At 38.9% G+C, this 17,676-nt stretch overlaps 1 protein-coding gene across 2 annotated transcripts in view; it reads left to right on the top strand.

Annotated features, from left to right (window-relative positions):
- Positions 1–6,088: 6,088 nt before the first annotated feature.
- Positions 6,089–17,676, top strand: part of LOC126161767 (ATP-binding cassette sub-family A member 7-like) — a 601,933-nt gene continuing 590,345 nt past the window's right edge. For both annotated transcript variants that reach the window (XM_049917824.1, XM_049917823.1), the window contains exon 1: positions 6,089–6,267. The gene's annotated coding sequence lies outside the window, so the exon portion shown is untranslated. The remainder of the gene's footprint in view (positions 6,268–17,676) is intronic.

The raw sequence follows: 17,676 nt of genomic DNA, 5'->3' as shown, positions 1-17,676 counted from the left end.
GAATAAAAAAAATAGGAGTGTGGGTAAGCTACTACAAACAGCATAGTGAACGCTGTTTATATGTACAGTAGGACAAGTTTATATGCCAACTAGCTCTGCAGATGATGAAGAAATTGATGAAATGTATGATGAGATAAAAAAAATTATTCAGGTAGTGAAGGGAGACGAAAATTTAATAGTCATGGGTGACTGGAATTCGACAGTAGGAAAAGGAAGAGAAGGAAACGTAGTAGGTGAATATGGATTGGGGCTAAGAAATGAAAGAGGAAGCCGCCTGGTAGAATTTTGCACAGAGTATAACTTAATCATAGCTAACACTTGGTTCAAGAATCATGAAAGAAGGTTGTATACATGAAAGAACCCTAGAGATACTAGAAGGTTTCAGATAGATTATATAATGGTAAGACAGAGATTTAGGAACCAGGTTTTAAATTGTAAGACATTTCCAGGGGCAGGTGTGGACTCTGACCACAATCTATTGGTTATGAAATGTAGATTAAAATTGAAGAAACTGCAAAAAGGCGGGAATTTAAGACACCTTTGGAGACAAGAGAACCACTTGTACGAATATCAAGAGCTCAGATGGAAACCCAGTTCTAAGCAAAGAAGGGAAAGGAGTATATAGTGGGTCTATACAAGGGCGATGTACTTGAGGACAATATTATGGAAATGGGAGAGACTGTAGATGAATATGAAATGGGAGATACGATACTGCGTGAAGAGTTTGATAGAGCACTGAAAGACCTGAGTCGAAACAAGGCCCCGGGAGTAGACAACATTCCATTAGAGCTACTGACGGCCTTGGGAGAGCCAGTCCTGACAAAACTCTACCATCTCGTGAGCAAGATGTATGAGAGAGGCGAAATTCCCTCAGACTTCAGGAAGAATATGATAATTCCAATCCCAAAGAAAGCAGGTGTTGACAGATGTGTAAATTAACGAACTGTCAGTTTAATAAGTCACAGCTGCAAAATACTAACGCGAATTCTTTACAGACGAATGGAAAAACTGGTAGAAGCCGACCTCGGGGAAGATCAGTTTGGATTCTATAGAAATATTGGAACACGTGAGGCAATACTGACCTTACGACTTATCTTAGAAGAAAGATTAAGGAAAAGCAAACCTACGTTTCTAGCATTTGTAGACTTAAAGAAAACTTTTGACAATGTTGACTGGAATACTCTCTTTCAAATTCTGAAAGTGGCAGAGGTAAAATATAGGCCTGTGTGTCTCCCCATCACATCCCAGACATGCTCTGTGGGTGACAAATCAGGAAACCAGTACACCAGTCAAGGACCAATACATATATCAAGACGTTTAGGTGTCAACTACATTATGGCATCTTGCATTTTCCTACTGGAATATGCCATTTGGTACCATAGTCATGGAGGGTACAGCATTCTTTTCATATACTTAAGAAATTTGCAACTAAATAAACCAGGTAAAACAATGGTTTATCTTTCTCCACAAATATTCACACATATCACTTCCTAATAAAAAGTGACATGAACAATGATTTGACTGAGAAAAATAAAGTGCGGCAATGGGGAGGGGCAGAGGGACTGTCAGAATTATATCACTTTTTCACCCTCTATTATTACGTGCTGGGTGGAAACATTATTTATTGCTTAGTAGCGAGCCATAGGTACAGAGCGCGCAGAATAACGTGGCTGCTAGATGCGCAATCGGCAGGGCGTGAGTCGGGAGAATGTTAGTGGTAGGATACTGGACAGGCACTGCAGGGGAAGTGCTGAGCGCTGAACGGGAAGTGCCGTTCTATAGCGAAGTCTACGCTCACATTTTTTTGTAAATATTAAGTGGAGCCCCTCCACATGCACACTTGCATGGTGACCATTCAAAAAATTTGTCGCCTCTGCTTTGGTTAGTATCTAAAAAGCATTCCGCTAAAAATGCAAAAAAAAAAACAGCAATTTATCTTCGCCTGACTTGTTAACCATTTGTAACTTTCAGAGAAATATCATGAGTGGGAGAATTTTGAGTAAAATATACATATTTCTCTTGTTACCACGTTGAAATTTGCTTCTTTTGCGTAAACACTAAGGAGTTTACACAATGTTTCCTCACTAACATGTTGTGCAGTCGCAGTTGCGAGAGAAATCCGAAGTAGTGGTTTATTAAGTGAGGAACTGAGGAAAAGTAAGGGCAGTTACTTAAGAAATGCATATACAAAAATAAAAGTGCAATGTCTTCACTTATGTTATTCCAAAAACCATAGCATTTCTTGTTTCATCAGCTATCGATGCCCTTAAAAATTACATTGTTTTATCGAAGAAGTCTATAATTACTAGAATAACACGGTAGAGAATGAAGTTTTGCGTAATAACCATACGGCAAAATATTCTTCTCTTTGTGTGCTGTCATTTGCCAAAATCTCATTTCGATATCTCAAACCATTTATGAAACGTGATGAATGTTGCAGGTAATTCACTCTCACTTTACCAGTGGTGTGTGTGGTCACAAATGAGTGCGCTATGTCCTACATCAGACCATTTTTCTCGAGATTGATGGCAGATAAAGACCTCCACCCATGTCTAAAGAAAAATTTAACGTGCTAGCGAAATTATATAATCAGCAACATTTTATGCAATACGCACCAAACGCAAATTCATAGGATACCTATTTTTCATTGCAAACATTTTCGAGTTTCGCGCAGTGTCTTACTTCCTTATAAATATCACAATAACTATCACCATTAACGAAATGATGGACACATCATCTTGAAGCTGACATATAAAGTTATAAGTAATGCAAAAATGATTTTTTTACCTAGTAGTTTCTGTAAAATAGTTTGAGAAAGACTCCAGGGCGTGTGCCTCGATGTTATCATCCCCGATCGGCCGAAAGGGGGAAACACTGTCGGCCTCCCCTTACGAATAAACGAACGAATTCGTCCAGCGCTTTGGACGAAAATTGGTCGCTGTGCATAGACCACCGTATCCTACCTGGACTCTAGTACTGTACCAGATAGTGTTACAGCATTATTGATTTTTTTTTACTTTATTGTAATTTTAATACCTGAACAATCAGGTAGGCTGTCAGAGGCACACTACGCCGCTCTTCAGCCATAGTGTTGACAATAGTACAAGAATGGAGAATTATAATGAACATAGTGACGGGCAAAAGATAGAGGTCACATAGACACAAAAAACGCGGAGCCCTTCACACGCGACGATAACAACACTGAAAACACGTTGACACGGCGCACAGAACACTGATGAGTCCGATGACACAAGTGAACGTAGTAGCGAGACGGCGGACACTGAAAACACAAAACGACTTCACACACACGAGACACAGATGGCGATGATCTCCGGCGCGCGAATGTTCACTATGTGAGTGCGAGTCCGGGGACCTGCCAAAAGAGGAGGAGGAGGAAGGGGAGTGGGAGAGCGAGAGGGGAGAGCAGTGATGCCACGGGCAGGGGAGATAGGGGGGAGGGAGGAAGGGGGAGGGGAAGCCTGGGGGAAGAGGGGTGGAGGGAGGGGACGGGGGAAAAGGAAAGAGAAGGGAAGAGAAGAGAAGGGAGGGAGGGTGCCGAAAGGAAAGGACACCGGAAGTGGGGGGTGGGGCAGGGTCAAAGTTGATAGGAGGGGTAGATGGAGGGGACGAGGACATCATCAGGGAGGGGGAGCTGGCGGAAGCCACCTTGGGAGAGGGTAAGGAGGGTGGAGAGATGGAGACCGGGTGGGACGTGGGAATACAGGCGCGGCAGTGGGCGGGGGTGGGAGAGGATCGGGGACATGAGTGGGTGAGGAGGATCAAGTTTACGGGAGGTGTACAGGATCCGTATCCTTTCAAGGAAAAGGAGGAGGTGGGGTAGGGGATGAGATCATACAGGATCCGCGTGGGGGAGGGGAGACGGATGCGATAGGCAAGGCGGAGAGCATGGCGTTCAAGGATTTGGAGGGATTTATAAAAGGTAGGGGGGGGGGGCGGAGATCCAGGCTGGATGGGCGTAACAAAGGATAGGGCGGATGAGGGATTTATAGGTGTGGAGGATTGTGGAGGGGTCCAGACCCCACGTAAGGCCGCATATTGATCGGCCTGTGGAGCCTTTATACTACTACCAGGAGACAAAACCACAGATAATGCAAACTAAAGGAAAAGGAACCTATTGAATTTTCTGTATTCTGGACTTCCGCTCAAAATAAAATATACTACAAACGTTGCGTAAATACTGTGTACAAGACAAATTAGAAACAAATAAAATGTGTATGTTACTAGTAAGTTGGTCAATTGGTGGAGGGGATTGTAGTGGGTTGGGCGAGTAATTAATCAGTTAATGTTGAATATTCTGGTAATAGATTATGGATATATCGATGTTTCTTTTACGTATGTTAATTTTATATAATCTATTATACTTACGATTAATCGTTTTAACGTTTCATTTTTTTGTTTTGTGTTACAGCCGGTTGAGTGTTGACAGGCTGTCTACAGCTTGGCTACGGAAACGTGTCCTACAGTCCTGTAGTACCCTTGGTGTCGGCACAAGTCGGAACATTTCGTGTCGACTGTGTTCTGTTTACGATTGGTGCCAACATCAGCGATCTAACGGTAGTGGCTCTGCACAGATCGCGGAGCAGTGCAGCGCAGAACTGCGCAGTGTTCGAAGATATTCCAGTGTGCCAGCGTGTGTCATTAGAAATGGAAAACGAGAAACGCTGTTCAAATAGACTGCTGCACGAACAAACCATTTCCTTGGATGTACCGACACTGCGCGGAACTTGTTCGTCGTTGGGCAGAGCGACGCGGTTTGACATCCACACAGACCGTGCCGACGTCTTTCTTTGGTTTTGAGCGGCGCCCCGCAACTGGTGTGGGCGTGGCTTCAAGTAGCGTGGGTTTCAGAACGTTGAGAGCGATTTCAGTTCCTCGTTTCAAAGGGCTCCATTTTCAGGATCCCTTGGCATCAGTAACTACTGCCGGTGGCACATGAAATGCCAGTTTTCAGAAGTAGCAGACACAGAAAGTAGCCAAAGTCGAAAAATCACAAGTACAGTTACCATCTACTGCAGAAGAACATTTGTGGAGCATTCATGAAACGTAAGTTTCGGAACAGCCAGGGCCGGCTCCAGGAATTTTGTCGCCTCTTGTGAAAATTTTAAGTGCTCTCCCATCCATGCATTTTCAGACATAGCCAACCATTTTCCCAGTGTCGCTCATCTATGACGTGTTATTTTAACATAATACACTTACTCATATGTATTTTTGACGTGAATACATTTTTAAGACCAGAGCCAGGAAAGAGAAACTCTTTATAGTGTAGTCCTAATACACTTTGAGTTATAATTCTAAAATTAATTACGTCACCCAAAATTAAGTCACTCATAGAACATACAACTAAAATCTGTTCGTTTTTCATTCCATGAGCGCCGCGGATGGAGTAACAAGAGAACGTAAAAAAATCCACGCCTCCCTGTCTATTGAGAAACGGAATGCCGCGGTGTAGCTCTTATCGCTTCTATAACAACTGTTCACACATCCTCGGACAACTTATTGTATGACACCTGAAAAATGTTACCATGTTTAACTACTAACAATACAGATTTTTACAACAATTAACACCCAGTTTTTTACTAATATGCTACATCTACGCAGTTTATTCTGTATTTTCACACTCTCGCATCTTTTAATATCGTTTCAGTGAGAAAATTTGTCTTTACATAGTGATCAGCGGTCGTTGTATGTCTAAGAGAAACCTGTTACTAGACGTATCACACTTTACAACAATTGAAATCAAAACTATCGCAATTCGAATTTCCCTAAATACAGTACTGCTTCGGTAGTAGGCTGTCTTCATTGCATTGCCACTTGTCATGATCGCAACTGGTGTGAAGTCGACTGTACAAATACCCTTAAGGCCTTAACTTTATAAGATAGTTGTTGAAAAATAATATAATACTAAACATTTTTATTTATACTATTTTCTATTGAAATTTCTAGTATAATTGTCATCAGGCTTTTCAGAATGAAAGCAACTTTTTGTTTACGATTGCGTTGTAGTCTTTGTTTCAGATAGTGAAATGTATATGTTACCCATCCTGTTACTGTGTAATACTATTGGCACTTGCGGCGAGTGGTGGGGCAGTGTCGAACTCAAATTCCTTTCAGAAACATGCGGATGTTTGAAATAAAATTTTAGATGACACCTTAGAAGGAAACGTCATTAATGTTCCTATAAAAAATGAAAAATTCTACTTGTCGGACCCGACCCAGCTGAATAAGGCTCTGTACGAGGCACAATCTGTGAGTTAATAGGCTATATTCAATAATCAATAGGGCTCGATGTGTTTTGCTGCAGCTGTCAATTTCACGAATACCTACGTAACAAAATATTGACACGGTGTAAGCTTGTAGTTTTTTAAAAGTATTATTATGTATGATTTATTTCAAGTGTATTAAGAGTTGCCCCGCTGTCATTTGGTGGTGATCTCACTAGGTTGAATGATGCTAATTACTTGCGTGCCCGTCATATGATTTTCCGTACCGGAATGAACTATTTCTTTCCTAAATAGCAGTTGGAGTAGAAGCCTGTGACATGTTGTAATCAAAGGAATATTGTGTAGAAAATGACAATTTGCTTTTTGTTCCTGATGCCCGGTTAGTATTACAGACGTATCAAATTACTTTGTTAAGTAATGTAACCCGTTTAGATAGCGTGCATCAACTGAGGAAACTGCACATTCTGAAATAACACCAACGGGGAGGTTATGTTTATCGCAGAACATCATATACAAATAAACAGCGAGTTTCAGTAGCTCAGTGGTAGTTCAGCATGCTCATAGAATTGACATTAGGCCTATTTCTTATATTAATTTCAGATTGTCTTTTAGAGTTATTTGTTTGTACCAGTCCTCACTAAATGTTCTCCCCGTATTCGTCAACCTTAATTCTTATTAATAACTCATATTTTGCAGTGAGGTCAAAAGGGAAAAATCACTTATATGACCACTGTGACTTCTTAACTTTATCTTGTAGTAGCCCATGTGCCGTTGTGGCATGATCTAAGTTTTAGAATAGGTTAGCATTCTTGAAATAATGTGTACTAAACAAACCTTCAGTTGAAAATCTCGTTCATAGTATATAGATCACTCTTGTTATTTGGTGTGGGGTATATAGTCTCTTTAAATTGTGAAAAGTGATTCATCTGGTTGTGAATTATTTTAGTTATAGTTCTTTCCAAAGATATAAACAATAACTGACACATGACCAGTACAAACTGTTTTAGCTTTTAAGTTATTGCTGTATTGATTAATAGTAGCTGAAGAACTGACGCTTCCTTGTTGATGGTTACTTGATTGTGACATTTTACTTTTCTCTTGTTGTGGACATGGTTTTCCTTGTCGTGGAGATCATAAACTAGTATTTACTAATATTATTAAACACTGATGTGACATTTCATCATTGCAATTACTATTTTCGCTATTTTTCACATGTAAGCAGTTGGGGAAATAGAGTTTCCTTCTAGATCACTATTACTGATTTCATTTATTGCTGTACTGGTTAAAATTTGGATTTTCAGAGAATCTAAATTTCTTTGGGTTAGTTCTGTTTGAGATATGTCAAGATTTGTTGTCCTACCATTTGTACTGACTGTTCAACATGAGACTTGTGTAGTGTGTGGAAGAATTAGGTACTTCACAGTATTTTGTTGGTAGGGATGTAACAGATAATATTGCCCATACAGAAATTATGTAAAGATTACTATATACTCTGCAAGAGGAAAATTCAGAGTATAATAATATTCAGCAATTGCTGAAAAGATATCTGCTATGTACTGCAATCGTTTACTGACCTTGCAAAGAATTTTGCGAAAATCCTTAGGGATGTGCAGTAATAAAGTTTAAGTACTGTAGCCATTGTATATGTCTCAGCACAGTGAGAAAAAGTAATGTACACCTATAGAAAGTTTAGTATGCTCCATTTGATTCTTCTATAATATACATCAATTTCATAAGAGCAATTAGGTACTTCCCATGGCATTTTTTTTTTTTTTTTTATAGATGACGCAGGCCTACAATATAAGCACCAAAATACTTGAAGAGTTATCTCTAATGTCCTCCTGTACTTTTGAATTTGTCTTGCAGTATGTTAGGAAAAGAATGATATATATGGAATTTATTTATCCAACATTAGACCATTCAGAACAAAAATATCAAACATGTCAGATACATTACATAAATATTATATACATGTATATAAAGTGTGGACAAAGTGGGATAGAATTAGGTGAGAATAGCTCAATAAATCAGAAATACACCTTGGACTATGCTGGGGATCAGTCTGTTATCACAAACTGTATTTTGTATTTGCTTTCATTGGCTTCACCAACTCCCTCCCAAATTTTCACCTTCAAACCTAACAAAGACCTTTGTCTAGGTTACGTATCAGTTTATTAGTAGAAATTATCACATACTAGCAATAAATTGTGTATTAGTGTGTTTATTAGTTTACTGCCAAGTTTTTGAGTTACTGAGAGTTATGTAGTTCTAATTTTTACATTTATTTAGCAAATGAACCATTAATTTGCACTGGTAACATTTTGTCGAGTCATTGGCTTGGCTGTAGATTTATGTGATTATCGTCAATGAATAAAACTATTTTTCATTATTAGGCCGTCTCTCATATTTTTGAGGGTGTTACACGATTTGCCATAAAGACATCTACTTAAGGAAAGTAATACTGAATTCAAACAAAATGTTAATGCGATTTAAAGAGAGAGAGAGAGAGAGAGAGAGAGAGAGAGAGAGAGAGAGAGAGAGAGCAATGTTCTACCTACTTTATTGAATCCATATTTGATATTGTGTTAGCCTGAGGTAAATTTGGGGCAGATAAATCGGAAGTAATTAATAGGCAACCTCAGGAATATGAATTTTTGTCAAATAACTTTTCTTTTGATACAGTTGTATGTATTTTAAATCAAACTATTTTCCTATCATGTTTACAGGAACATTGGTTTATAAAAGTCTCTAATAATGATGATTATTATTTTCTTTCATCAACTTCTAATTTAATTTCCTGTTGTGCCTGTGCATCAACAGTAGCTTAAATTTTCTGCAAATTTACCAGCTGACATTGTTCTTTATGCAAGAAATAACATTTCTACACCATTAGAGTGGCAGAGAACGGAACTGCACCGGCCGGAGTGGCCGAGCGGTTCGAGGCGCTTCAGTCTGGAGCCGTGCGGCCGCTATGGTCGCAGGTTCGAATCCTGCCTCGGGCATGGATGTGTGTGATGTCTTTAGGTTAGGTAGGTCTAAGTAGTTCTAAATTCTAGGGGACTGATGACCTCAGATGTCCCATAGTGCTTAGAGCCAGAATGGAATTGCAACAAGATAAAAAAGTTTTCATGTGCTTTGGGGTAGTTTTCAGACAGCATACAAAATAAATTTTATTTATTTCAAGGAGAAAGTGTCAGCTGTAGAAAAGAAAGGTATTCAGACACAGAGGATGAACTATTATGAGTGAATACAAATGTGATTGGAAGTCCCAATGTATCAGAAATATTACCAGGAAATATGATCAAAGGACAGACTTATTTCCTTATCTGTAAGGGTAAGGAGATGGAACAGTTGGAAGGAAGCCAGTTATTAGAGATGAAGAAGTGGATATAACAGTCACTGAATTGTGTGGCCAAATGGGGTTTTGTACTAACAAAAGATGTGAAAGACGCTATAAAAATTAGATGGCCTGCATTTACCAGTAATGTACCACAAGAAGATTGGTTGTAAAACTTTAAGAAACACTTTAATATAACATTGAAGAAATGAGAGCTCTCATAGCAAACTAGAAGACGTGTTCTAAATGATCCATTCATAACTTACAGTTTTTATGGTTTAGTTGAATGTGAAATGGAGGGACGTGGTATAAAATTTGATCCCGGATGTATTTATAATTTGATTAAACCATTTTCTGCCTAGATCCATGTAAAACAAGTGAATGACCTAATGGAAAATGAAATGATGTTTTTAGAGTGGTTAGGAGAGAGTAGATATATGTAGCTGGTCATTGACAGAACAAGTGGAAATTGTTACAGAATGTTTCTTGTTGTTTGAGCCAATAAAGATGAAGTTGATTGACCTGTTTAAATACTGAAATTAGTGGTGATGTAAAACAACTCTACGGTAATGTCAAAAAGTTTCAAAAGGTGCTCTTCAAAGTTAGGAACATGAAATTGTGTTTCTGAAATACTATTTCTGTTTTAAACATCCATATTGCTGAACAATTATTATTTCATGGTTGTCTAATAAATACCACATTACATGGGCTAATTTCTATGTGGATCACTTTTCTAGTGACGGTTTGACTTTAGATACAGAATTGTTGTCATTTAAAATGGTTTGTAGCATATGCCCAAGGATTATATGACTTTCCTGCAATATGGGTAAAGGTATCATACCTGATTCCACAATGTGTAGTATGGAGAAACTAAGCATCTCACATGATTACACTTTGTTTTTGCAAGTAACAACGGAGTATGGTGGCTCTGTGATTTAAGGCAATGGACTCTGCATTCAGGAGGAGTGGGGTTCAAGTTGCCATCATATTTAGGTTTTCCCAAAGTAATTTAGGACATTGCTAAGATGCTTCCTTTATAAAAGGGCACAGCCTATTTTCTCCTCCATCCTTCTGCAATATTAGCTTATGCTCCATCTCTAATGAGTTCTTTCTCAAAAGGACAATAAACTCTAATATTGCTCCCTACCTCTCTCTCCCTCCTCCCCATCCATCCATCCCTCCCACTCTGCCTCCCTGCAAACTACAGGTATGTTCAAAATTCGGCATCAGCACATGTTGGAAACCCAGACTCTGCATTAATGAACATAAGTAGAACACGTATAGGTTGGCGAACCAACATATATTCCTGGTATGAAAGAAGAAGCAATTACTGTATTGCAGGAATATTTGCCTGTATGTGAAATTGACCCATGCAGTGAGGTAACAGTGGAAATCATTAAAAAAAAAAAAAAAAATCTGGATTGTGATTTGTGCAAATATGTTTTTCTATAAAAGTAGTCAGCAGGAATGAAGGTCTTTCAATTGCCTATTTTGGCAATGACCATACTATGGTAAGCACTTGTGCTGTCACTGCAGATAATAATAATGTTTCAACTTAACTTTTGCTAGATGGCGAAGTTGACAAAAAACTAATGACAAAAAAGATAAAATCAGCCCACAATGTGCAACATTTATGCTCGGATCCTGCAGTGACTGAAGTGATAATACCGATTAAAAATGCAAGAGCAGGAGAGCTCCTTTTCTCAACAGTGTAACAGAACAAACCTTTAACCCAACATTTACTACTTTTTTGTAATAACTGTCTAATCTCAAAACAAATGTGAAACATATGGTGGACAACCAAAGTAAATGCAATAGTTAGTGCAAAAGGACCCATCTTTTTTCAAAAAAATAGTTTTCCCATCTCTTCTTTGTGCTGCTTGAATAAGATATTTGAAAGAATACTGCTGAACCACTTGAATCCAATAGTTGATCTCAAGGTCCTCTCACATCAGGCAGATTTCGGAAAGAGTAGAAACTGCATGGCACATTTTACCAAGCTACTCCACAATACTGAAGATAACTTTGACAGGCATTTGGTAATGCAGCCAGTATTTTTAAACTTAACCTGCAACACATGATGGGTGCAGCTTAACACCATGCATCAGAAACTGTGTTACATAATTTTGGACTTCAAATTTGCAAATTTAAAAAGTCCTCTCCTTCAGAATTGAATATTTTTTGTGAATTTACGAGGCAGAAGTAGAATCTTCATAACAATGCTCTGCTGTGAGTAAATATATTGTTACCTACCTTACTCAACATTTATCGTAGTGACAAACCCCAGCTCCCTCTGACAAAAGTTCTATATGTCAGATGAGCATAAACTATCTGTGCAGCTGAAGAATTTTGAAAAAGTGGAGGAACTTCTTACAAAACAAATTTTGATTTTTTTTTATTAATGCCATAAGAAAAATACATAGAAACCTAGTCTATACAGAATGCTAATACACACGTTTCACCTATAATATAAAAAAAGGTAACAGATATTGTAATTTAAACTACATACTAACACTGTGTGTTCATGAAACAGAAAGTAGGTACTCAAAACAGTATTATAAGAAACTTGCAGGTAACACATATGGTTCACACAAAGTAAAACTACATACATCAGCACTTTCCTGTTCACTTGCTTCGTTTGTTTGAGATTCTCATTCCCAGTTTTCAGGCTGTTGCAATCTGCTGCTTTGTCAAAGAGACGTATGTCAGTGAATTTTCCCAGTTGCAGGTTGTATCGCTGCTAGAATGATTCTCTAGTCGCCTATGGGCCACTTGTATACTTTCCTGACTGTGTTGGGCACCTTAAGCCCCAACAGATGGCATTTTGTTTTGTGGTGGGCAATAGCCTCAATGTTCTACCTCGTCAGTGTATATGAACATAAAGACATGCTTTACGAGGAGAAAACATAATTTACACAGAATTTTTTCCGGTAAATGACCTTGGTGGCTGGTAGGACACAAATCTCCCCGATTGAAAATCAATGGATTTAGCCATAGTGTGTATCATTTCATATGGTGTGTAATGTGATGATGGAGGTATAATTCTCTGAAATACTAGTGGGAAGATAAATAAGTGTGTGGTTCTAGTTATTTGTGTATTTCATTTTATTTATGCTTGTTCATGTGTTTTGTCTTTTGGTCACTTAATGTGGTGATGCAGGAGATTACAAATACATTGCAGAGATATTAAAAGAAGGGAGACTTGCATTGAACTGTCTAAGGATATATTTATTACTGAATTAACAACAACAACAACAACAACAACAGATAAATGCATACTTTGCAAACATCAAATAGAAATGGTAGATCACATCACAAGCGGATGTACAATACTAGCAAATACAGAATACACCAGAAGACATGACAATGTAGCAAAAATAATACATCAACAACTTGCCATACAACATAAACTAATAAAACAACACGTTCCCACATACAAGTATGCACCACAAAATGTACTGGAGAATGATGAATACAAATTATACTAGAACAAAACCATTATAACAGATAAAACACCACCACATAACAAACCTGACTACATACTCACCAATAAAAAGAAGAAATTAACACAACTAATCAAAATATCTATACCCAATACAACAAATATACAGGAGAAAAATTGAAAAATACATCCAACTGGCTGAGGAAGTCAAGGATATGTGGCATCAGGATAAAGTTGACATTACACCAATTATACTATCAACTACAGGAGTCATACCACACAAAATCCACCAGTATATCAACGCAATACAGCTATATCCAAATGTATATATACAACTACAGAAATCTGTAATTGTTGATACATGTTAAATTACCCGAAAGTTCCTAAATGCAATGTAACATATACCGCACAGTTAAAAGGAAGTCATGCTTGATCAAGGTCCGCGTCACTTTCCATTTTTAACCAGACATAATGTCTGAGAAAGGAAAGAAATAATAAAGATTACATATAGGTGTACATACTACTTGTAAAACCTACATGAATAATGAATTACATATATTGAAGTTCATGTATTCACTTAATGAATAGAAGCAGTGGTACTGTAGATATTCTTTCATATCTTTCAAATAACTTTGTATTTAGTATTCATTTGAAAACATGTGGCATGTTTTGAAGTGTTACTCTCATATATCATATACCTGTTTGACACAAACTAGTGTTAGATGGGATTATTTGTTTGTTTCCTTATAATCCACTCATAGTGTTGTGATTATGTATATCAGAATTTTTTCTCTTTGGTCCTTTAAGTCGTGGCATTCAGTATAATGACTCTGAAAACCACAGGGAAAGTAAACCTTGGTTGCTGGTTGGGAGTTTGTATCTCTGCTCCTTTTAGATGCAAGTACAGTGTCTTAATAACTGTGTACCTTGCTGAGTATTTTATTTGTGAAAGAAATAGTCAATATTGTCACATTTGTAGAGATATAGATAGCTTCCATCTTGCATAAAAACCTTAAACAGTTAAATTATTGGTATGGTACATGAATTCTTTGTTTCATTAATCTTCCCACATAAACATGAAGTCCTGTAAACACTACTTCATTCATAATACATTCATTGTTCTTCTTATATTAAACTAACCTCATTGAGTTGGTGTGCTCGCAACTGAGAAACAGTTTTGTGTAACCACACACATAGTAAAAGGAGTAAATTTGTTATTGGTAAAAAAATATACTCTTTGAATATATAAGTGATTGGGATTTCTGTGAGCCAACAAATTCAGTTAAATTGTAAAAAAAATTATCAAGTTCAAAATTATACACCAATATCAATAAACTTAGAATTATAATAATATGTATGCTGTTATCTGGAGATCCTTCTGGCAGGGATATAGTATTCATGTTTAAGAATGTATGAGTGATCACTGAAGATGCCATTAGTTTAATTCTTCTTACTGGTTACTTCATACTCACTGTTTGTTACATTGACACAACCTAATTTTTTGTTCATGATATTGTACAAGTAACTTTGATGTCTTAACAATGGCATGTCTCCTAAACACCATCATATCTGTGCTGTTGTTTCATTCTCCATAATGACATACTTATTGCTCATTGATCAGTGTCAATTAGAGCTGGCCAGTGGAACCACTTAGCCTGTGAACAACAGTAAGTTTTTCAGTAGTCCATTCCCCTGGTTATCTCCACTAAGATTGTTGTAGGCAACAAGCAATTAGAGCAGGGAGTCGTTTGACCAAAGCACAGCTGGCTGGCAGGTGCCGAGTAATGGAATAGTGTCTTCTGAATGATTATTTAAAAGTAAAAAACGTATCATGCATATTTGATGACATAGAATAACACTATTTGCAGAGGTACATGAACAACATTATCTCTGAGAACACTATTACACTTGTAATCATACAATATAATATGTTTATATTTAAAAAGAAAGATGATGAGACTTACCAAACAAAAGCGCTGGCAGGTCGATAGACACACAAACACACACAAACATACACACAAAATTCTAGCTTTCGCAACCAACGGTTGCCTTGTCAGGAAAGAGGGAAGGAGAAGGAAAGACAAAAGGATATGGGTTTTAAGGGAGAGGGTAAGGAGTCATTCCAATCCCGGGAGCGGAAAGACTTACCTTAGGGGGAAAAAAAGGACTGGTATACACTTGCGCGCGCACACACACACACACACACACACACACACACATATCCATCCACACATACTGTGTATGTGTGGATGGATATGTGTGTGTGTGCGCGCAAGTGTATACCTGTCCCTTTTTCCCTCCAAGGTAAGTCTTTCCGCTCCCGGGATTGGAATGACTCCTTACCCTCTCCCTTAAAACCCATATCCTTTTGTCTTTCCTTCTCCTTCCCTCTTTCCTGACGAGGCAACCGTTGGTTGCGAAAGCTAGAATTTTGTGTGTATGTTTGTGTTTGTTTGTGTGTCTATCGACCTGCCAGCGCTTTTGTTTGGTAAGTCTCATCATCTTTCTTTTTAAATATATTTTTCCCACGTGGAATGTTTCCCTCTATTATATTCATATCAATATAATATGTTTAGATAGACAAATAATATAGCTTAGTAAGTAGGTATCAGGCTTCAAATCCAAAGTCTAGGATTCAATCCCTAATTGACACAGGGTGTTAAGTCTGTCACTAAGCACTTCTTCCATTGTGAAAAATGCTGAGATGCACTGTGGCATGTATTTCATGTTGAAATTCTAAGGGTGGAAGAGGCATACCAAAGGCAACAGAATCATTCTCAGTAAAACACTGTAGGGTTGAAACCAACCTTGAAGACGACAGCTTTACTTTTTGTTGTGGACACTAAACATCAGTTCTGCAACAGAAGTTTTAAAAAGAAGTAAAGCAAAAATAACTTTTGTTTGTTTGTGGGAATTATTATACATGAGTCCCTCCTGCGGGCCCTGGGGGTTATATTACGTCAGAGGCATTCCTGCTTGTTGTAAGAGGTAACTAAAAGGAGTCTCTCACATTTCAGCCTTTATGTGATGGTCCACTATAAAGTTTGACCTCCGTTTTTTCAAAATTTTCCTGCTGATGGGGACTACTTTGTCTCAGTGAAGCCTCAGTTCTTTGTAGAGCATTTAGAGGACAAGTTTGAGGAGTGGAGGGCTTGTCCAAAATGCGGTCAGGGTCAGTTTTGATAAAAATGGCATCCTCTGCCCAGTCATGGGCATTACTCACTTGTGATAATCTGGTTAATGTTTTCATTACCATCACGCCTCATAAGAGCTTAAATATGGTCCAGGGTATTATATTCCACAGGGACCTACTTTTTCAGTCTGACAACGAGCTGTGCACCAACTTAGAGTGACGAGGAGTTCATTTCGTCTGGTGTGTCCATTGGGGTCTGAGGGATAATCAAGTAGCCACCGGTGTCTTCATCTTGTCCTTCAACGGTGTCACATTACTCGAAGGTAATGTTAACCCATATATCCTTACCCCAATGTGGTGCTTTAAGTGCTGGGAGTTCGGCCACATGTCTTCCCACTGTACTTCCAGCATCACATGTCGAGATTGTGGACATCCATCCCATCCCAATACTCCATGTGCCTCGCCTCCCATCTATGTCGACTGCATAGAGCATCATTCCCCTTGCTCCCCAAACTGCAGGATTTTACAGCAAGAAAGGAGAATCATGGAATAAAAGACTGTGGACTGACTGACGTACACTGAGGCCTACATCCTGTGGCTATGACCTTATCTTATGCCGTCGCTATGAGAACAGTTGTAGCCTCATCGGTTCTGTGAGTTACAGTCGGTTCTTGGAGCTGTAAGACTAAACCTGCCCCCTTGATCGTGGGGTGGGGGGGGAGGGCCCTTTTGCTCCCGCACCACCTACCTTGGGAGCACTGCCCCCCCCCCCCCAGTCGGGGACATCAGTCCCCACTTTTCAGCCGGAGAAGCATAAGTATTCTTTGGCTCATCTCACTAGGGAGTCCCTTGGATCACTTGTCACTCCCTTGCTAGGCTTCTGCTAATGGGAAAGATGATGCCCACCAGTGGCTGAAGTGCCCAAAAGCAGCTGGTTGTAGGGCTTCACAATCCTCAGTCCCGGAGACTGAATCAGTGAAGCCCTCCCCTCCCAGCCAGAGAAACCCAAGGACTAATGAGAATAGCCCAAAAAGATGACCCCTAAGACCAAGGAAATTGCGGTGGCATCCACACCACTGCTACCTACAAGCTTGCATGTGAGGATAAAGTGGAGATTCTGGCTGCCTCTGAGGACCTAGATCTCACCAGACCCTCAGACCCAATGGATATAGACTGCTCAGGCAATAAATTGGTGGCAGCATGTGACCCTTAGGCGTAAACTGCCTCATTGAATGTTCCATGCTTTCTCAGTCTCTCGGTGATGTCATCCTCCAGTGGTATTGGGGCAGTTTTTTCCACTGCCTGGCTGAGCTACAGCAACTGTTAAGCTTTACACTTGCTTTCTGCATTGCCCTCCTCCCGGCAGTGCGGACTCCTGCCCTTCGTGGCTACAGGGGATATTACAGGAATTGTAGTGAATGTAGTAGTGTTAGGTGGAGTTTGCATTTATGTCTTGAACTCGGTATGTAGGGAACCTGTGGCCCTTCAAACTCCTCTTGAAACTGGCTGTCAGGATACGGAT

This window comes from Schistocerca cancellata, chromosome 2 (assembly GCF_023864275.1).
Source record: "Schistocerca cancellata isolate TAMUIC-IGC-003103 chromosome 2, iqSchCanc2.1, whole genome shotgun sequence".
In the NCBI taxonomy this organism is placed as follows: Eukaryota; Metazoa; Arthropoda; class Insecta; order Orthoptera; family Acrididae; genus Schistocerca; species Schistocerca cancellata.
Note: the sequence above shows the minus strand (reverse complement) of the source record. Positions and strands in the feature narration are given on the sequence as shown.